This window comes from Leopardus geoffroyi, chromosome A3 (assembly GCF_018350155.1).
Source record: "Leopardus geoffroyi isolate Oge1 chromosome A3, O.geoffroyi_Oge1_pat1.0, whole genome shotgun sequence".
In the NCBI taxonomy this organism is placed as follows: domain Eukaryota; kingdom Metazoa; phylum Chordata; class Mammalia; order Carnivora; family Felidae; genus Leopardus; species Leopardus geoffroyi.
In genome coordinates this window covers 10,880,766-10,903,689 of record NC_059336.1, presented here as the reverse complement: position 1 = coordinate 10,903,689, position 22,924 = coordinate 10,880,766, and the positions used below count along the sequence as shown (strand labels likewise).

Sequence of the window (22,924 nt, the reverse complement as noted above, 5' to 3'; positions counted from 1 at the left end):
GGCTAGGAGGCAATGTCTCCTTCAGAGAGCGAGGAACACGTCCCCCTTCACGGTTGGCTGATTTTGCCACACTGTCTGGGTTTAAAAGACTTCCTGGGGATCTGAGGGTTTACCTCTCTGTTACTATAGTCGCCGCACGTTCGGGCCCCTGAACTTGTTGCTGGATTATTGCAATTGCTTCTCTGACTGCCTCCCACCTGGAACCAATGTGGTCAGATCCTTCCCACATTGCAACTTGGACTTTTATTTCGCTCTGCAAACCGTCAGCGTTTGGGGCTCTCCACCATGGTTCTAACCTGCCCCCCTAACCTCGGCCCCCTCCTGTCTTTTCGCATGTGGCTGTTCACCGAGCATGTGCTGTTCTCTGAATACAGCCCTGCGTTCTTGTCTTGGGCCTTTGTCCTTGTAACTCCTTCCTCCTGGATCCCGCCCCCCCCTTTCCATCCTGTCCATCCTTACAGGTCGACTTGAATAGTCACCTCCTGGGGCGCCTGGGTGGCGCAGTCGGTTAAGCGTCCGACTTCAGCCAGGTCACGATCTCGCAGTCCGTGAGTTCGAGCCCCGCGTCGAGCCCCGCGTCGAGCCCCGCGTCGAGCCCCGCGTCGAGCCCCGCGTCGGGCTCTGGGCTGATGGCTCAGAGCCTGGAGCCTGTTTCCGATTCTGTGTCTCCCTCTCTCTCTGCCCCTCCCCCGTTCATGCTCTGTCTCTCTCTGTCCCCAAAATAAATAAACGTTGAATAGTCACCTCCTGCAGGGAGACCCCTGGACTCCCTGTCTGTTGGCTGCTTTTGATCGATATTGTCACCTGCTACAGTGACCAGTTACCATTTTCGTACTTCTGAGTGTTTTTCCGGCTGGTTTCCAGGCTGCTCGGGTACGTGAGGTACCTGTAATTCATTTCTGCATATCTTGCTGTGATTATAGGAGGATGAATTGGCATGACAACAGGGAAAGACAGGTAATGTGAGTGGGTCAGGGTCTGACTGAGATACAATAGGGAGCTACGGATAGTGAGAGGAGACGGCACGCCCATCGTGGGCAGAATTGCTGCCACGAGAGAATACAGCCCTGTGCTGTATTCAAAAGCCCTGTGCTGTATTTCAAGAGAAGCCTGAAATCAGAGTGTTTTTTGTGAAGCCCCACGGCATGGGCCACATTCGGCATTTGGTCTCTCAGTTGACGTCCTGGCCTGACCCCTGCCCTCAAAACCCATTATTGAGTAAACAGCTGTACGCTGAATAGTTCAGAAATGAAAAACAGCTCATCCTGCTAGCCCCTGCCTCTGTTGTATAAAGCACTGATTTGTTGGTGTGTTTGTCACCCAAATGACTGAATTTAGCGGGGACAATAGCTGTCCTAATTATGGGATGATTGCCCCGGGCTGGGCCTGGTTCTCGGTCCTCCAGGGGAACGTGCTGATCTCAGCAGCCTGACAGCCCCGTGAAGCAGGCTCTACTGTTGTGTCTGGGGCGGGGGTGGTGGGAAGGGACCCGAGCAAAGCGACAGATGCAGGAGTCAAGCCAGGGTGTAAGCTGGGGTCTCACAGCAGAGTCGAGTCGCTTTGCCGCCACACCTGCAGGACAACCTCTGAGATTGCACAGGGTTTTGTGGCTCTTTTCACATTGCTTTCCCAGACTCCCCTTTCCGTAACCCTGAGGCAGGGCTACCCAGTAAGCGGGGCTGGTGACGAGTTCCCACGCTGGAGATGAGACTGAGCCATGAGGCACAGTCATACCTCAGGTGACTCCGCTGGATGGGAACAGAGCCCGCAAAGCCGTCTTTGTTCCACCCGCCTCCTAATCGTGTTCGTTTAGCCGCATCTGGGGCTCTCTCTGTGGGTCCAGTGCTTCGGAGAGTGACTTAGTCCATCTGGATTCATCGGGTTTGTTGAAACAGCCCAGGAAGCAAGCGGCCTGGCAGATAAGAGGCTGGAAAGGCAAGGCAAACACAATTAAGCACCATCAGAGGGTCTTGAAGGGGTGAATGAAGTGACAGCAACGTGAGAGTAAATAATTAGGTTGGAGAGGAAGTGCACAAACTCCGGATCGCTGCTGTTGCACGGGGCGTGGGCCTGATCCCAGCGTGGCACCTGCCGTGGCACCCTGTCGTGGAGGAACTGGCCCCTCGGCAAGCCTCGCATTTGGGCTACGTTACCTGCCCCTCCTGCAGGCAAACCCCGTCTCCTGAAACAGTTTTCTTAACTCTTCCGACTATTTGGCACCGATAATGATAATAATGAGCTAATTTTTAGCAAGGGAGTATGTGCCCAGTACTATTTTAAGGGCTTTATATGTTTTAATTCATTTAATAATCCTAGCAACTCACAGATAGGTCTTTTACTATTCTCATGTTTACAAATGGAACAACAAGGGGCGCAGAGAGGTGAAGGTCGCTCAGAGGGCTTTGAATCCAGACAGAGTGGCTTGACGGCCTGTGCCCTTGGCTCACTGGGCCCCCTCCCCATCAGTGTAGTCCCTGCCCCCGAGGTAATGTCTATTGTCAGACAAGGGTATTTGTTCCCAGGCCCTCTAAGAGCTGTGTGTGTGTGTGTGTGTGTGTGTGTGTGTGTGTGATAATATACAACCCTGGATGGTAGCATCATACACTACCTATCTCTACCTTCCTCTTAAAAATTTTTTTTAACGTTTTTATTTATTTTTGAGACAGAGACAGAGCATGGACGGGGGAGGGGCAGAGAGAGAGGGAGACACAGAATCTGAAACAGGCTCCAGGCTCCGAGCTGCCAGCACAGAGCCTGACCCGGGGCTTCAACCCACGAACCTCAAGATCATGACCTGAGCCGAAGTCAGTTGCTCAACCGACTGAGCCCCCCAGGTGCCCCTCTACCTTCCTCTTTAAAATACATTTACATGTGGGGCACCTGGGTAGCTCAGTTGGTTGGGAGTCCAACTTTTTATATTGGCTCAGGTCATGATCTCATAGTCTGTGAGATCAAGCCCCACATCGGGCTCTGTGCTGACAGTGTGGAGCCTGCTTGGGATTCTCCCCCTCCCCCTCTCTCTCCGTCTCCTTGACTTTCTCGCACGCTCACTCCACCCTCTTCTCTCTCTTGTGCGTGTGTGCACACTCTCTCAAAAGAAATAAACGTAAGAAATACACTTCTATGTTAATATGCCATGCACATCCGTCTCATTCCGTTTTTTTTGTTGTGGTGGTAAAATATATACAAACATAAAACTTACCATTGTAACCATTTTTAATTCTATAGTTCACTGGCACTATATTCACATTATTGTATAACCATCATCATCATCCGTCTCCATGACTTTCTTATTTCCCCAAACTGAAGCTTTGTACCCGATAAATAATAATTCCCTATCACCCCTCCCCCCAGCCCCTGGCAAACACCATTCAACTCTTCGTATGAATTTGACCATTTTAGGAACCTCATATAAATGGCATCGTATGTTACTTGTTCTTGGTGTGTGACTTATTTCTCTCTTAGTATAATGTCCTCAAGGTTCATTTATATATAGCATATGTCTGAATTCCATTCTTTTTTAAGGTTGGGTAATATTCAATTGTGTGTATACGCACACACACACACACACACACATACACACACACACACTGGAATATTGTATGTTCCAGTTGGGAATGGGTTGACTTGCTTCTCCCTTTTGGCTGTCATGACTAATGCTGCTATGAACATGGGTGTGCAAATCTCTCTTCAAGCTCCTGCCTCACCTCACAGGGGTATGTATTCAGAAGTACAGTTGTTGGATCGTGGGGTAGTTCTGTGTTTAATTTGTTGGAAAGTCTCCATACTGTTTTCTTTTCCTCATCCTTTTATACTGCTGTATGGTATTCCATTCCATTTGGTTCTGCCTGCCATCAGTGCTGCTGTGACTGTCTTTGGACGTGTCTCCATGTGCACACAGGAATGTTCCCTAAGGTAAACGCTGACCAAATCAATGTTCTGGGGCTGGGGATAGTCTTGATTAACATTTTTAATTTCACTGGCCTAGCGGTTGGTCTCTTGTGCCAAGTCCATAATCAGCCACGATCTTATCTTCTACTGTTTAGCTGTTCGCAGTGACCCCCCCCCCCCACAGAATGTGACAGACCCACCTCCCACGCCCACTCCCACCCACAGGCAGAAATGGAGTCCCTGTGAGCTGGGCTGTAGCTTTCTTTGCCCACCCCACAGCTGTGTTGCAAGAGTAACACTCAAGCTCAATCACTTGTATCTCTTGTGAAGTCGTCTCTTGTAGTCATGGATGCCAACAACCCAATGGTTATTCTTCCTTTCAGTTTGTACAGTTTCTTCTGCCAGAGTTACGTCCTCAGTAGTTTCTGCTAAATGGATCCTGTCCATCAGTTTTTCCTCTTTCCGTTCCACCTCTTCCAGGAAGCCTTCCCTGCTTACTCCTACCCATTTTTATCTCTCCCTTTTCTGAACTTAAAATGATGATAATAATAAATGATAATTCCTGTTTATTGAGCCCTATCTCAGGTGCCATATATGTATTACCTTGAAAAATTCTTACAAAAGCCCTGTGAGGCATACACTAGTTACATTTTACAGGGGAAGGAACAGGCACAGAGAGGTGAAGGAACTTGCCCCAAGGTACCATGCTGTCCAATGGCACAGCTGGTTCCAAGCTCAAACGGCAGGACTGGGGAATCTTGAAACTCACACCAGAGCACGTCCTGCTCTTGCCACGTTGCTGTCTGAACCCTTCACTTTGTCACATCATCATAAACCACCTGGCACTGTCTCTAAGGGGCAAAGTCGATGCCCTTCTCAAGAGCGTAATGTCTTTTCCTTTCCTGGTGTTCCAGGCATGCGGCAGGTGCTTGGAGAATGTTTCTTATCTTTGTCTCATTACTGTCTATGAGTAAATCTGCAGGCTGTTTTCCAGGAAAGAGGGTAAGCAGTCTCCTGCCGTCAGTGGAAGATGCTGATGAACAAAGGCTCTTTTGAAGACAGTGTTTCTGTTTGTATGAAAGAGGAAGGAGATACAGCCACTCAAGGAGCGGAATGAATCACTGACCCTCACATTCGAAAGGGGGTGGTGATTAACATTGGATTATTGAAAATGTATCGATACCTGTCGGTGTCAGACTCTAAAGATAGGCAGACAAGGACACAGTTCCTGACCTCAGCGGCTCACAGTGGAGGGGACTGGGAAGGAAAAACACAGTGACAAGAAAGCGTGATCCATTCTAAGGTCAAGTCATTATGGAGGAAGGATTTCTCATCCTCGTGGGTGTGTGTGAGTGTGGGTAGATGTGTGGGGAAGTAGGTGGGTGTGTAGACATTCATGGTTATGAGAAAGTGTGAGTAGGAATATGTGCTTGTGTGTGTGTGTGTTTAAATGAGTGTGTGCTTGCCTGTGGTGTCTGTGGCCAAATAGCAGTGTCAGGAAAGTCTTCCCAAAGGAGCTGGTCGTATTAATTATCTGTTGCTGGGTAACAAATGATGAGACGTAGTGGCTTCAAACAGCAGCCGTTTGTCATCTGACAGTTCCTGTGGGTCAGAAATCAGGGCTTAGCTGGGTGTCCCTGCCTCACCTTGGACAAGGCTACCATGAAGGCTGGGGATCTCATCTGAAGGCTCGACTGGGGAAAAATCTGCTTCCATGCTCACTCACATGGTTATGAGCAGAACTCAGTCCTCGTGGGCTATGGGACTGGGTCCACTCTCAATTCCTTGCCATCTGAGACTCTCCATGGGACATCTCACACGGTGGCAGTTGGCTTCCAACAGAGTGACCTAGCAAGGGCAAGACAGAATGAGCAAGGTGAAAGCTGGTGTTTGGTAACCCTAATTTTATTTTTTTTTTAATTTTTTTAAAGCTTTTCTTTTTTTTTTTTTTTTTTTTAATGTTTATTTATTTTTGAGACAGAGAGAGACAGAGCATGAACAGGGGAGGGTCTGAGAGAGAGGGAGACACAGAATCTGAAACAGGCTCCGGGCCCCAAGCTGTCAGCACAGACCCCGGTGCGGGGCTCGAACCCACGGACCACGAGATCATGACCTGGGCCAAAGTTGGGCGCTCAACCGACTGAGCCACCCAGGCGCCCCAGTAACCCTAATTTTAAAAGTAACGTTCCGGGGTGCTCAGTTGGTTAAATGTCCGACTTCAGCTCAGGTCATGATCTCACGGTTCGTGAGTTCAAGCTCCGCATCAGGCGCTGTGCTGATAGCTCAGAGCCTGGATGGAGCCTGCTTCGGATACTGTGTCTCCCTCTCTCTCTGCCCCTCCCTGACTCATGCTCTCTCAAAATTGAATAAAGATTAAAAAAAATAAAAATGAAAGTAACATTCCATCACCTTTCCTATATTCCATTTGTTAGAAGTGAGTCAGTGGGAGGGGCTACACTCAAGGGGAGGGGATTACACAAGGGTCTGAATACCAGGAAGTGGGATCACTGAAGGCCATCCTAGAGGCTGCCTATCACCTGGATGCTTCAGCCCAAGCTTCACAGGTGAGCAGGAGTTAATCGGGTGAATAAGAGGCACAAGGGTGTCGTTCCTGGGCAGAGAGCAGAAGCACAGGTATAGGAGAACGCATGCTACTTTAGGGGAAAGTGGTGTCCCATGGGGCTGGCATAGAGATTGTGTGTGTGTTTGTGCACATGTGTGCTTATGTGCACACACCTGTGGTTACAGGGAGACATGAGAAGAGAGAAATCTAGAGCATGCATTTGTCACATGGGTGATGTTACCAACAGGGAGAAAAATTGGTTCTCATGGAGAGTGAAAAATCTTAGATTTTACAGTGATTGATGGTTCTCCAGAACTCAACCCTATAAAGTATACCTGTGATGTTTAATTTTCACGAGGAGAGTCTCGGTTGATTAGGAAAAAAGTGTCCAACAGTACCCATTGGGCTGGGGTGACAGTGAGAAAAGTCAGGAAATATGGGTCTAGAGAAGTCAGAGGAACATTTAGTGAGTACTTGTAATCTATCAGATGACAAGTGTTTTATGCTAAAGTGTTAAGCATGTTGTGTACAACCTATGATTCCACCTTGTAACAACCCTGTATCCTCTGCATCTTAGGGAGAAGGAAACTGAGGTAGGCGGTTTCTGACATGGCCCCCAATGATCCCCATCCTCCGGTGTTTATGCCTCTCCCCTTGAATGTGGGCTGGGCCTTGTGACCTGCTTATAACAGGTGGAATATTGTAGAAGGTATGAGATGTCACTTTTGTGATGAGACTATGAAGATGGGTTTTGTTTATGACCTAATCATGTAAATGGCACTCTCTTCTGGCACTTTCTCTCTGGCTCTTCTCATGAAGCAAGCAGGAGAGACCTATGTGGGTGGCAAGGAACTGAGGGCACCTCCTGCCACCTGTCAGCAAGAAGTGAGGCCCTCTGTCCAACAGCCTCCGATGAACTGAATGCTGCCCACACCACAAGAGTGAGCTTTGACGTGGATCCCTCCCCAGTTGAACCTTCAGGCAAGACCGCAGCCCAGGCCGACACCTGCCCTGTGATGGATCCTGAGCAGAGGAGCCAGGGAAGCCACACCTAGATCCCTGCCCCACCAAAAGTGTGAGGTGACAAATGTGTTGTTTAAGTGTCTAACTTTGAGGATGATTTAAAAACATTTTTTTAAATGTTTATTTATTTTTGAGAGAGAGATAGAACACAAGCAGGGGAGGGGCAGAGAGAGAGGGAGACACAGAATCCGAAGTGGGCTCCAGGCTCTGAGCTGTCGGCACAGAGCCTGACGTGGGGCTCGAACTCACGAAACAGGAGATCATGACCTGAGCCGAAGTCGGACGTTTAACCGACTGAGCCACCCAGGTGCTCCCTTCCCTCCAAATTTTTTAAATGGGGTAATTTCTGAATGCAGCAATAGATAACTAATAGAGAAACCAAGCAGCTCGTGGAGAGACTTGGTGAAGGCCACGCAGCTGAGATCCCAAACCTGGTGTGCTAACCCTCAGCTCAACTCTTTGTCACCACCTCGGTGCCTCAAGAGTCTAGACCTCAGCCACCTAAAATGCTTGCTGCAAGAGTGTGGTGGCTTCTTTCAAGAAGGAAATGGCAAGCTGCTGAAAGTTTCTGGGACAGCCTACGTCCTCCTGAGTCGAATGTCCAGATTTCAGCCTGGGATGGCTAGTCTAGGGGCGTGGGACATCTGGATCATGCTGGCAAGACCTTGGAATATTCTCAGGAGCTGAGCTGAGGGTTACAGCTGAGGGATTGAAAAGTCAATCCCCCATTGGTCTCCTTCCCACCCTGGTTTTCTGAAGGGGGGTGAGGTCCAGAGGGATGGCAAGAAGTAGACGACCGGCTCAAGGTGCTGGCACTGTCTTCTGTGATAGTACCAGGCACGAGGGTAATGTTATCCGCGCCTGGGCAGTCACTGCAGCGGCCTTGATCGCAACACACAGCTCAGTCTCCTGTACAGGCAGCCTGTCTCTGACCACCTGTGGCCCCAAATGAGCCGCTCGGGAGGCGGATGCCTTTCATTTCCTTGTGACAATAGTGGAGGAAAATAGCTTTCTGGCCTCAGCCCCAAACTGATAATTAAAGGAACGCTATACCGCCAGCAAGGGCAGAAGCATCCACCAATGGCCTTCCAGAAAAGGGGGGGAAATAGTAAAAATAGCCTTGCTCCCTTCGGTCTCTTTCTCTTCGTATGGAAATAGCTGACAGGTTTGCGAACAGCCTCAGCTCTGTGTATTTCGCCTCTGTATCTTTGCCGCAGGAATGTGAAGGGACCCACTTCGCAGGCTGAGAGTTCTACTTTAGTTTCACATTTCTGCATGGACCCAACGCCCCCATCTGTTCTCTTTTGCTTCCTGGGGCCGTTTTGTTAGAAGATGCCTTGAGGTCAGCTGCACAGGGACGAGACACAGCCGGCGCCAGAATTAGGACGTGGTGCCGGCGTCTTCTAGTTGTGTGAACCTGGGCAAGTTACTTGATTTTTTTTAAGGCTCGCTTTTCTGACCTGTCAAACTGGAGTCCCCACCACACAGGTGGTCATAAGGATCAAAAGGGATGATGCAGGGAAAGTACTTGGTGTAGTGCCTGGTGTACCGTAAGCAACCTAACATTTTCAGCAAAATATGGATGCTAGTGGGGACTGGGGTGGGGGGCAGTTGGGGATGATGGAGTAGGGGAAGCCCTGTAGTCCCCTGACCTCCCACCCGTGGATCTCACGCTGCTTACCTGAAAGGCGGGATGGCCTTCCGGGAATACCAGCTCTTGGACCTCCCTAAAGACAGGAGCCTGGCTGTCCTGCTTGTCCTCCATGAGGGGCAGTATTAATTGATGGTTATTAAAACGTGTGACGTGGCCCAGGATCCAGGTTTGTGGAATCCATGTTTGCGGATTAAGGAAACTACAGACTGGTTTGTATTTGTCTTGGGTTGTTTGACATAAAAGATCCAATCTGAGTGTGTGTGTGTGTGTGTGTGTGTGTGTGTGTGTGTGTGTGTTTTGTGCTGAAAGACATAAATCTGACTACAGGCTAAAAGGTATGACGTGATGGAAAGAGTCTGAACATCCCATCTGAGGCTGTCAGACATTCTGTCCTACTCTCTCAGCTTCTCTAAACATGAAATGAGCAGTGTAAGCATGTCTATAGCCCCTTCCTGGCTCTAAGAGTTGGGTTGGCAAGTGTGTTCACCTCCCCCACCTGTGTGTCCTCGTCTGTTAAAATTGTCCCCACATCACAAAATTATTGGGATAACGTCCCTCAACTTTTGCAGGGTGTCAGGTGCATAGTGAGAGCTCAACAGATACCAGTGATGCCCGCGGTGAGAAGAGAATGCTGTCTCTGTGGGGCTCTCTAAAGACAGAGCCTGCAGGGGATTGCAGCACCTGTGGCTTCCCGAGGGCATGTCCTCTTGATAAAGGGGGTGAGGGAAGCTGGATGGGACAGGGGAAGAGCTGAATAAGGCTGTCGTCTCGGCTTCCACCTGATTCCATTGGTGGGTAGGTGGATGGGGCTCTGGAGTGTGAATTGCATCTGTGAGTTGCACAGAGGTGGTGCCATCTTAAGTCAAGGGAAGGGACTAGCCTTTGTAACCCTGCCACCAGTTGTTGCTCCTGGGCTGCCCCCTGGGGTGGAGTGGGCAATTTTCTGGAGAAGGGGACAGGCAGGAGCCAATAGAAGCCAATCCCTACACATCCACAGTAGGTAGGGATGGGTGTGTGCCTGGTAAAGGGGATCTGGGTGGGCATCAATGGGACCCTCTACAACTCTTCTTCATTCCTAAAAGATTGAGACATGATGGTCCTTGGTGTCTATGCAAACTCTTGTTAAGACCATGCCCAGGGATGGAGGTAGTGGCCAGCATATTGATCAAGTGGTATCCTCTACTTGGGATTGATTTTTCTTTGCTTCCCAGCCCTGGCAGGGTTGGGCAGCAGAAGTGAGGTGTCTCTGCCCTCTGCACAGTCCTTTTTGCCCTTCGCTGGAAATGAAAGCAGCCAGAAATATTGCCTGCACAGAGGCCAGAGAGATGAGATCCTAGGGGCTGCTTGATGTGAGAGAAATTGCTGTAAAAAGCACATTGCCACAAAGACAGAGAAAAGGATGTCACCAAGCAGCCCCCAGGGATGCATGGGGCCTTGGAAACTCATCAGAAGTCTTCCCAGGGGTGTGAATAGAATTCTTCTGTGTGCTAGAGGTTGAGCAGTTCCTGTCCACAAGATTTGCTGCAATTCGGTTCTGTCCTTGCAGATAAAGCAGACAGGCATTAGAATTTGACAGATGAAGTCCCTTTACTTATGGTATCCACAGAGGGTGAGAAGAAAGTGCCTCAGGGCTGTAGGGGGTGAGGGAGAACCCCTGGAATCAAGGGAGATGCAGAGCTGAGAGAAGTTGTGTCTCAGAAGCTGAAGACCCCCAAAAGGGGTTAGAACCAGCAATCCTCAAGTCAGAGATTAACCTGGGAGCAGCCCATCGTGGTAATTGTGGTGTGGAAATGGGGAAGCAGCATGGAGCAAATGTTTGGAATGGGAGTTGTGCATAAATTCATTTTTCTGTCTACCTGCCCATCCAACCATCCATCCTCCACCTATCCATCCACACACCCACTCACCCACTTATCCGTCATCCATCCATCCACACATCCACCCATCCATCGACCCATCCATTCACCCAGCCATTCATACATCATCGAACCACCCATCCATCCCTCCATCCATCCACCCATCCACCCATCCACTCACCCAGCCATTCATACATCCTCCAACCATCCATCCATCCATCCATCCATCCATCCATCCCTCCATCCATCCACCCATTCATCCATCCATCGATCCATCCACTCTCCCAGCCATTCATACATCATCCAACCACCTATTCATCCATCCATCCATCCATCCATCCATCCATCCATCCATCCAACCATCCACCCATCCCTCCATCCATCTACCCATTCACCCATCCATCGACCCATCCACTCACCCAGCCATTCATACATCATCCAACCATCCATCCATCCAACCATCCATCCATCCATCCCTCCATCCACCTATCCACCCATCCATCGACCCATCCACTCATCCAGCCATTCATACCTCATTGAACCACCCATCCATCCATCCATCCATCCACCCATCCACCCATCCACTCACCCAGCCATTCATACATCATCCAACCACCTATCCATCCATCCATCCACCCATCCCTCCATCCATCTACCCATCCACCCATCCATCGACCCATCCACTCACCCAGCCATTCATACATCATCCATCCATCCATCCATCCATCCGTCCACCCAGCCACTCACCCAGCCATTCATACATCATCCAACCATCCATCCATCCATCCATCCATCCATCCATCCCTCCATCCATCCACCCATTCACCCATCCATCGACCCATCCACTCAGCCAGCCATTCATACCTCATCCAACCACCCACCCACCCATCCACCCATCCATCCATCCATCCATCCATCCATCCACCCATCATCCACCATCCACCCACCCAGCCATTCATGCATCATCCAACTGTCATCCATCCATCTATCCATCCATTCTCCCATCCCTTCCTTACCACTAGTAAAGAAAGTTTTGGAGTAGCTAACACATTCACATGGAAAAAATTGAAATAGAACAAAAGGGTAAAACGTAAGCCCAAGACTTTAGCAACTTGGTTTTCCTCCCTGGGGGGCGGGGGGAAAGAATCACTAGTTTCTTATGGTTCTTTCCATAAATATCGTGTGTGCACACAACATATCTATATATACAAATGTCAGCAAACTATACTCTATCCTGCGCCTTGGTCTTTTAGCATGTCTGCAAGACACAGATGACAGCTGTGCCAGCTTTCACAAGCTTTGGGCGTGCCATCTAGGTTTCAAGAACCAGGGTGATTGCAGATAATCACAGACACAGGCTTTGAAACGTTCTGCCAAGTGGCTTCACAGAAATCCAACATCAGTAGGATCTAGTTTTTCACTTGCTGTCTGAGTCGGGACTGCTGGGGTCTTATTCTTCTGCAGAGCTTAGTCAAAAATGGTTTTCTTTCCTGCTTCTCCAATACCCCAAATAAACTAACAGGGCATTTCCACTGATGTTGCTGAGTTTTTCACAACAGAGCAGTGAACAATTCACCTGTTGTTATTCTAACAGTGCTCACACCTATTGATGAAAGAGGGCTCCCTTTATCCACAGGCATAATTGGGTTTTCAGGCCCAATTTATCATTTCCCCCAACCTTAATTTTGAAACATTTCAAATCTGTAGGAGAGGTAAAAGAATAGTATAATAATCCTCTTTATACCTCTCGTTTAGATTCACCGATTGTTGCCATTTGGCATTTTTGCCACATTTTTAATTTTTTCCCAAACTGTTTGAAAGAAGACCGCAGACGTTATGATCCTTCACTTCCAAATACTGCAGTCTGCCTCCCCTAAGAAGAAGGACATTCTTCTATATAACCACAATACCATTACCATGTTCACAAATGCACTGACTGATATTATAATTTTCTTTAATGTAGAGTTCATATTAAACTTTTCTCAATTATCTCATTATTGTCCTTCGAAGCTATTTCTTTTTCTTTTTCTTTTTTTTTTTTTTTTGATCGGATATCCAGTAAAGGATCACAGATTGCGTTTAGTTGTCCTGTCTCTTAGGGTTCTTTAATCTAGAATGTTCCCCACACCCTCCTCCCCTAACCTTTGTTCTTTCTGTCTCTTATGACATTGGCATTTTTGAAGAACCAGCCAATTGTCTTTTAGAGTGTCCAATGACTTGGATTTGTCTGATTATTTCTTCATGATCAGATTGAGGATAAACCTTTTTTGGCAAGTGTAATACACAGGGCATGGTTTTTACTTCTCACTGTGTGACATCGGGAGGTCCAGAGTGTTAGTCATGATCCATTACTGGTAATGCTGCATCTGAATACTGAGGCTGTGTCTACTAGATTTCTCCCTGTAGAGGTACCTCTTTCCTTTTCTTATTTCTAGAAGTTATTTATTTATATTTAGAGAGAGAAAGAAAGTGAGAGCAAGAGAAAGAGAGAGAGAGCAAGAGGGAGGGAGGGGCAGAGAGAGGGAGAGAGAGAATCCCAAGCAGGCTGCATGCTGTCAGGACAGAGCCTGACACGCGGCTCGATCCCACGAACTGTGAGATCATGACCTGAGCCGAAACCAAGTGTTTGTTGGAGGCTTAACTGACTGAGCCATCCAGGCGCCCCTGTTTTCTTTTCTAATTAGGCTACATGACTATTCTGTTCCCAAAGGCGTTTCCTCAATGGTTTTAGCATCTACGGATGATCCTTGCCTGCATCAGTTGTTGCACTGGTAGTTACAATCTTCCAATTCTGTCATTCGTTTTTGTATTTATTAGCTGATATTCTTGTGTAAAGAAACGAAGGAATTGGTGGGTCAAATTAGGGATTGGGATTGGCGGTCATAGGCATATGTAGTCTTGTTAGATGTTGCCCAAGTTCCTTCCATAGGGATTGTGCCATCATATGCACCTGCTACCAACATATGAAGTACCTATCTCCCCCGCGGACTTGCCAGCACATTTGGTGTTAAGCTTTTGAACTTGCAATATCGATAGGGGAGTGTAGTTTTAATTTGCATTTCTCTTATTATGAATGAAGTTGAGCATTTTTTAAATGTGGTCATCATTCCTCATTTTAATTAATGGTTTTCATGGTCTCATAACTTTAGGGTCAATTCTGAGATTTCTCTCTTTTGCATGTCTTTATTCAACTAATTACCAAGACTTGGTGTTTCCTCTTCCTAATATTTCTTGAATCTGGTATTTCCTTTCCACAGACCCATGGCTAACATCTTAGTCGTTGTGCCCACATGGCTGTGGGAGCCATTCTCTGGGCTCCAGGTTTTTTGACCCTCTGCTGCCTTAATGATCTTCTTAGACCTCTTAACACGATCCTGAAAGTTTTGGAGGTTCTGTTGATTATTTTTTAGAAATCATTTTTTTCTCTCTTCTTCAGATTAAATAATTTCTCTTGACCTAGTTTCAAGGTGAGCAACTCTTCCCTCTGTTATTTCCATTCTGCTGTTAAACTTGTACACTGAATTTTTTTTCATATACTGTATTTTTTAGTTCTAGAATTTCTTTTTTTTTTTTTTGCATTTTTTCTTTTCCTGCTGAGATGTCCCATCTTTTCTATTGTCATGAGCATATATTCCTTTCATCTTTGAGCAGTTATAACAGTTCTTGAGAATGAGTTACATTTTCCTATTTCCTATCGTGAGTAATTTTGGTTTATATCTTGGACATTGTGAATATTATGTCATGGAGACTTTAGATTCTTCTACTTTTCCAAAACATGTTGATTTTTAAAATTTATTTTTAAAAATTACATCCAAGTTAGTTAACGTACAGTGTAATAATGAGTTCAGGAGTAGAATCCCGTGATTCATCCCCTACATACAACAGCCGGTACTCATCCCAACAGGTGCCCCCCCCTTCATGCCTCTTGCCCGTTTAGCCCATCCCCCCACCCACACCCCCTCCAGCAACTCTCAGTTTGTTCTCTGTATTGGTCTCTTACGGTTTTGTTCCCTGTCCCTGTTCTTATGTTATTTTTGCTTCATTTCCTTTATGTTTATCTGTTTTCTATCTTAAATTCCAAATATGAGTGAAGTCATATATTTGTCTTTCCCTGCCTGACTTATTGCACTTAGCATAATACCCTCTAGTTCCATCCACATTGTTGCAAATAGCAAGATTTCATTCCCTTTGATTGCCAAGTAATACTCCATTGTATATATATATGCCACATCTTCTTTATCCATTCACCCATCGATGGACATTTGGGCTCTTTCCATACTTTGGCTATTGTCAATGGTGCTGCTTTAAACATGGGGGTGCATGTGTCCCTTTGAAACAGCACACCTGTATCCCTTGGATAAATGGCTAGTAGTGCAATTGCTGGGTCGTAGGGTAGTTCTATTTTTAGTTTTTTGAGGAACCTCCATACTGTTTTCCAGAACGGCTGCACCAGTTTGCATTCCCACCAGCAGTGCAAAAGAGATCCTCTCTCTCCGCATCCTCGCCAACATCTGTTGTTGCCTGAGCTGTTCATGTGAGCCATTCTGACAGGTGTGAGGGGGTATCTCACTGTGGTTTTGATTTGTCTTTCCCTGATGATGAGTGATGTGGAGCATTTTTTCATATGTCTGTTAGCCATCTGGATGTCTTTGGAAAAGTGTCTATTCATGTCTTTTGTCCATTTCTTCACTGGATTATTTGTTTTTTGGGTGTCGAGTTTGATACTTATAGATTTTGCATACTAAACCTTTATCTGATATGTCATTTGCAAATGTCTTCTCCCATTCTGTTGGTTGCCTTTTAGTTCTGCTGATTGTTTCCTTCACCGTGCAGAAGTTTTTATCTTGGTGAGGTCCCAATAATACATTTTTGCTTTTGTTTCCCTTGCCTCCAGAGACATGTTGAGTAAGAAGTTGCTGCAGCTGAAGTCAAAGAGGTTTTGCCTGCTTTCTTCTCTAGGATTTTGATGGCTTCCTGTCGTACGTTTAGGTCTTTCATCCATTTTGAGCTTATTTTTGTGTATGGTGTCAGAAAGTGGTAAAAGTTCATTTTTCTGCATGTCACTGTCCAGTTTTCCCAACACCACTTGCTGAAGAGACTGTCTTTATTCCATTGGATATTCTTTCCTGCTTTGTCAAAGATTAGTTGACCATACATTTGTGGGTCCATTTCTGGGTTCTCTATTCTGTTCCATTGATCTGAGTGTCTGTTTTGTGCCAATAACATACTGTCTTGATGATTAAAGTTTGTAATACAGCTTGAAGTCCGGGATTGTGATGCCTCCCGCTTTGGTTTTCTTTTCCAAGATTGCTTTGGCTATTCGGGGTCTTTTCTTGTTCCATACAAATTTTAGGATTGCTTGTTCTAGCTCTGTGAAGAATGCTGGTGTTATTTTGATAGGGATTGCTTTGAAGATGTAAATTGCTTTGGGTAGTATCGAGATTTTAACAATATTTGTTCTCTGAATCCATGAGCATGGAATATTTTTCCATTTTTTGTGTCTTCTTCAATTTCTTTCATAAACTTCCTACAGTTTTCAGTGTGTAGGTTTTTCACCTCTTTGGTTAGGTTTATTCCTCAGTATTTTATGGGTTTGGGTGCAATTTGGTGCAATTTGGTGCAAAATGGGGTTTGGTGCAATTTGGTGCAATAAATGGGATTGATTCCTTGATTTCTCTTTCTGCTGCTTCATTATTGGTGTATAAAAATGCAACCGATTTCCATGCATTGATTTTATACCCTGCGGCTTTGCTGAATTCATGGATCAATTCTGGTAGTTTTTAGGTGGAATCTTTTGGATTTTTTTTTTAAGGCAGGCAGTTAACTTGGTTGAACTGACACTGCAAAATGTCTCCTGAGTGGCAGCTAATATCTCAGTTCAGGTTTGTGTTTGTTTTGTTTTTGCTTTTTATTTTTTTTTAACTGTATCTAGGCAGCTTGGAATCTTCCATATGTAATTCAGAGATTATATGGAGATTTGTGCAAAGGTTAAATACAGAATTTGGGGGCCTTCCCTCTGTATCTCTTCCTTTCCAAATTTCCTTCTACCCTTCACTTTCCCATGGCTGTGGTTGTTCTGAACTCTGTCTTCTGGTTGTTAAGGCCAGAAAGATTGTGGGTTTTCTTTCTCTCTTTCTTTTTCTTTCTTTCTTTCTTTCTTTCTTTCTTTCTTTCTTTCTTTCTTTTTAATTTTTAATGTTTGTTTATTTTTGAAAAAGAGAGAGAGTGAGGGGCAGGCAAGGGCAGAGAGAGAGGGAGACATAGAATCCGAAACAGGCTCCAGGCTCTGAGCTGTCAGCACAGAGCCCGACGCAGGGCTCCAGCTCAAGGTGAGACCATGACCTGAGCTGAAGTCAGATGCTTAACCGACTGAGCCACCCAGGCGCCCCAAGATTATGGGTTTTCAACCAGAGTTTTAGATGCCCATGCAGCACTGACCGTGACCTGGCCTCAGACTGGAAAACATCAAATGCTGGGCACCAACCTCCTGCCATTCCTTTCTTCCAAATGTCACCTCCTCCCTAGAATCCACCTGCTTTGGTTGACTTTCCAGTGCCTTCATGTAGCTGTGTCTTCTGCTCCCTAAGTTTGTAGTTGCTGTTTGTGGGGAGATCAGTCCACTAGGAGCTTACTCAACAGTAAGCAGAACTCCTATTATCAGTCTTTTAAAAACATTTTCAGCTTTTCCCTCTTTGTCAAAAGCTGGCTCCTCTTTTGCTCGTCATAGGTCATCGGCCAGGATGCCAACAGATAACACTTCAAAATATTTGTAGTTTTAGTTGCTGTGCCTTCATCCACGGGGCCTTTACTGTGGGGATGGACCCATCCACAGAGTCTTTATTTAACTGTGGAAAATTAAAACATCAGTGTGCTGTTTGAAAAGAATATTTAAAAGAATAACAGGGGCGCCTGTGTGGCTCAGTCGGTTAAGCATCCGACTTTGGCTCAGGTCGTGATCTTGCCGTTCCTGAGTTCCAGCCCCGCGTGGGGCACTGGGCTGACAGCTCAGAGCCTGGAGCCTGCTTCGGATTCTGTGTCTCCCTCTCTCTCTGCCCCTCCCCTGCTCACGCTCTGTCTCTCTCTGTCTCAAAAATAAATAAACATTAAAAAAAAAAAAGAATAACAAACATGTCTAATTATTTTTAATGATTAGTATTTGCATACTTACTCAGTGGAGGATGGAATTAAGAGCATGTTCTAAAGAAATACAACCCCCTAAGACAATTAATTATCATCCTCATGTCTTGCATTCTTTATTACCTGTGGTTGCTAAAATTAATTCTGGTTTTTCTTATTTTGCTTGAAGAACCACCTTTACCTACATGTACCCTAGCTTTGGGCTTGTTCACAGGTTTCCTAGCAACTGGGCTAATGATTGCAGTCAATTTTTTTTTTTTTTGTATTCCAGTATACCATGCTATTTTTAAGTACCAAAATACAGTTGTTGTTGTTTTTTAAATGCGATACTGTTTTTGTGGTATTTTAAGAAGTCGGAAAGCTGAATCATTTACATGTTGAGATATTCTAAGAGAATTTTATGCTGCATTAAAAATTCTAATTGAACAAAAGATCATTTAGAAAACGTCTTTCTCATCTCCGTTGTCCTCAAGAGAAAGAAAGGAATCCTACTTGACAAGGCAAAACTTGTGTCACAAAGATAACGCTAATAAAAATTCCCCATGTCAGTAGGATGTGCACGTGACAGTTTGAAACCGATGCAGGTAACTCCGCCATAGCCGAGGTGCATGATTCTGCGGCTGGGTTGACGAAATGCAACAATACACAGCTGAATTGGTAACAGTTTCCTTAAAACAAAAACACCAGGCTCCTATCAATAAAAATTACACTCTCTGTGAAGACATAACTTATTCCAAGGGATCTCAAAGTTGTTTGAGTAGGAGACTGTCAAAGGAGACTGTTTGGATTAGCTAACTCTCTTCTCTCTGTTCCTCTGAGTTGTGTGGCGGCATAAGCATTTTTTAATAGCTGGGAAAATGCTCACAATGAAATGCTCGGGACTCAACTCTGACATCGCTGATGCACACTTTTTTTAAATTTTATTTATTTTTTTAAACTGCATTTATTTATTTATTTAAGTTATTTATTTAAGAGAGAGAAAGAGAGAGAGAGCAGGGGAGAGGGGAAGAGAAAGAGACAGAGAGAGAATCTTAAGCAGGCTCCACACTCAGCATGGAGTCTGATGAGGGCCTTGAGCCCACGACCCTGGGATCATGACCTGAGCCGAAATCAAGAGTTGGATACTTCACTGACTAAGCCGCCCAGGTGCCCCTTATTTGATTCTTTAAATGCAGTCATTAAAAGTAAGTGTGTGGGGTGCCTGGGTGGCTCAGTTTGGTGAGCGTCCGACTCTTGGTTTCCACAAAGGTCGTGATCTCGCGGTTCATGGGTTTGAGCCCCGCTTCTGGCTCTGAGCTGACAGTATGGAGCCCGCTTGGGATTCTTTCTCTCTCTGCCCCTCCCTTGCTTGTGCTCTCTCTCTTTTCTCTCTCTCTTTCAAAATAAGTAAATAAACTAAAAAAAAGAATAGAATAATGTTTATTTAAAAACTTCTCAATTATTTAGGGGCGCCTGGGTGGCGCAGTCGGTTAAGCATCCAACTTCAGCCAGGTCACGATCTCGCGGTCCGTGAGTTCGAGCCCCGCGTCGGGCTCTGGGCTGATGGCTCAGAGCCTGGAGCCTGTTTCCGATTCTGTGTCTCCCTCTCTCTCTGCCCCTCCCCCGTTCATGCTCTGTCTCTCTCTGTCCCAAAAATAAATAAACGTTGAAAAAAAAAATTAAAAAAAAAAAACAACTTCTCAATTATTTAAAACTTTTAAAATTTTTGTTCAACATTGAATTCAATGTTCGTCATGCTTTATTAAATTTTACCTGCTAGTAATTTGTATTACATATTTAATATGTGCCACCTATATTTTATACGCTCATTGGAGGCTTAACATTTTGCAGTGTTTATAAATTTATGTATTCAAAATATATTGGATGATTCACTGCAGCGATTTAAAATAGTTTTATTAATTCCATACACTTTTTTTTTTTAATTTTTTTTTTCAACGTTTTTTATTTATTTTTGGGACAGAGAGAGACAGAGCATGAATGGGGGAGGGGCAGAGAGAGAGGGAGACACAGAATCGGAAACAGGCTCCAGGCTCTGAGTCATCAGCCCAGAGCCTGACGTGGGGCTCGAACTCACGGACCGCGAGATCGTGACCTGGCTGAAGTCGGACGCTTAACCGACTGCGCCACCCAGGCGCCCCTCCATACACTTTTTGATAAAATATCGGTATTGAATACAAAATGCTGATATAGTCATTTTTCTCTGGTACCTGGACTCCTTTATCCAGCCACTAGTTGTGTTCTACCTGCGGTTAGTGTTCAATTCCTAGTTGAAGATTCTTATCTGTGTTCTGTTAATCCCAGGAGGGCTTGCAGAGGGCCAAGGGTCAGTTCATGGTCAGAGAGGCACCGTGGCGAATGAGAAAGAGAATGAATTGAGGTGTTAGAATGCAAACCCAGGTTTATATTCCTGTTTAAGAATTCACTTCTCTCAGCCTCAATTTCTGTGTCTGTGAAGGAGGAATGATTTTGTCTCCCTCCCGGGTTTATTTCTGTCGTTAGATGAGTGTCTGCCTGGGGGCTGCCTCCTCGTAGACTTTCACCCCATGTTCGTTCCTTCTCTCCCTCCCTCCCTGAAAGAGGCTTTGTCTCTTCTAGAACAGAAGAGGAGTTGGAGGGGCTGTGGCTAGAGTGGGGTGTGATATGACTGATGACACGTGCCTCCATTGGGGACAAGCAAGTGTCCTTGACAGGGCAGCATGGGGCCCACTGCAGCAGGGCCCTGGGAGGTGAAACTCACAGAGAGAAAGCGAGTGAGGAATCTACATGGAATCTGATGCCTCTCTCCTTTGAATGCATGTCCAGGAAGAATAAATAGAAGCAGTAAGTATGCTGTGGAAGCCTCGCTTATTTTTGGAGGCACCTTGAGGCTACCTAGAAGGAACCAGGGGGCCAGGGAGTAGCTGTTTGTGCTGACGACCGGTTGGGAAGAGCGTTCAGGGTGGAGAAGCAGCGTTTCTGCTGTTCCTTTGAAACCGAGTTAGACCTTGCCATTGGCCTCAGGAAACTTCCCGTTGACTGTCTCCTGGAGACACTGTAACACATGGTACCCACTCTTTCCGGGTTAAATTATTCTGAGGTCAGCAAGCTCGGCAGCCAAGTCAGGTGAGTGTGTTGGGGTCATTATTTGTAGTGATTCCAAGTTTATCGGAATATAAACTTTGGTCTGTGTAGCTGATTCCATGACATAAGTCTAATTGGTTTGAAAATTTGGGCTGACAATCCCATCGTGTTCAGATGCTGCCCAGGCTGTGATGAGCCCTCTCTACAATGTGCCATGCATCCCTTCACCAAGTCAGTTTTTAAAATACTGGTGACGTTGTTTATTTAATAAACTCAAGCTTTGTGCCTGGGCTGGTTAAACAGACCCGCCCACGGGACAGAGATGTATATTTCAGAGCTTTTAGCTCCCATTGGCCGTGCTGTTGGCCGTGTCTGTCTGCTCCATTCCATTGTGAATAAGAGCTCCGACCTCCTCACCTCCCCCCAACCACCCAGCACGATTTAACCCCAAACCAATTAAAACCCGGACAGAGGGAGATGGAATGGATATGTCACAGACACCATGGGACTCTCTACCCCCAAAGCGCCCCTGGCAGGGCAGGGTAGGGCAGTCCTGGGTGGAAAGAAGCAGTGGCTAAAAAGTGTGGAGCCCACCCTGGAGTCTATGCTGTGGGGTCTTTACCTTCCGTCTCTGTTTCTCCCACGCCTTGAGATGACCCACTTCTGGTTCTCATTGCTTTGCCTTAAATGATGTCTTTGAATTAATGTCTTTGAATTAATGATATTGACCAGCTGTCTTTGAATTAATGATATTGACTACCTCCTCCTCCCAGGGACGATACACTTTTGGAGTAAGGCACGCTCCTTCCTCACCTCTGGACCTCCACTCTGCTCCGCCTCCCCTGACTCTGTGTCTCAGCTGCCCCAAGAGGCCCATGGGTAGGTAAGGCTGCTACTGACTTAAGCAGGCTGTGCAACATGACAATTCAGGGCACGAGATCCCAGCTCTTCCAGCTGGATGCCTGTCTCAGTTTCCCTCTCCTTGGGATGAAGATAACAACGGTTCCTACTTCCTAGTATAGTCGTGAGGATTCAAAGAGATAGCACCTGTAAAGGGTTAGCACAGTCCTAGCGCGTGATCAGCAGTTGGTAATAGCGATTACCGTTGCAGCATTGACATGAGCTGATGTGCTCATGGTGTTGGTTTTCCGAATGAAGGTGGCTGGAAACTGGTGATGAGGCATGGATGCTGAGATCCACTCATTCACTGGACACTTACTGAGTGCCCCCTATATGCCAGGCACCATTCTGGCACAAGAGACACAACAGACAAAAATCCCTTTTCTCAAGGATCTGGTATTCTAGTCTGTGAGATGATGGATAAATGGCGACTTGGATGTATGGCTTTCAGCTGCAAGTAAGAGACACCCCAACCAACAATAGCTGAAATCATAGATAAGCCATTATTTCCTTAACAAGGATAGATAGTCCTATGGTTTGCAACTCAGTGATGCCACCGAGCACCCGGTGTGCTTCTATACTTCAGCTCCACCTCCCTCAGCGGGGTGGATTTTCATCCTTAGGCTTATTGCTTCATGGTCACAGAATAGCTGCTGCAGCTCCAGGCATCACATCTGCCTATGGCTGTGATCCAAGGGGGAAAGGTAAGAAAGGTAGCGAGAGTCTTCCTCTTCCTATGACTCTCCCGTTTATCAGGGAGAACAGGCTTTTCTACAACCCCCCACAGACCTCCCTTTCGAGCTCATTGGCTAGACGCAGGTCACGTGCCCAGCCCGGCCC

General features: G+C 46.2%; 1 long non-coding RNA gene across 1 annotated transcript in view; it reads left to right on the top strand.

Annotated features, from left to right (window-relative positions):
- The first annotated feature begins 7,154 nt into the window (after nucleotides 1-7,154).
- LOC123580010 overlaps nucleotides 7,155-22,924 on the top strand; it is a 39,099-nt gene continuing 23,329 nt past the window's right edge. Inside the window, exons 1-4 of the long non-coding RNA XR_006703076.1 lie at nucleotides 7,155-7,534; nucleotides 20,927-21,167; nucleotides 21,206-21,226; nucleotides 21,958-22,063. This is a non-coding gene — a long non-coding RNA (uncharacterized LOC123580010). The remainder of the gene's footprint in view (nucleotides 7,535-20,926; nucleotides 21,168-21,205; nucleotides 21,227-21,957; nucleotides 22,064-22,924) is intronic.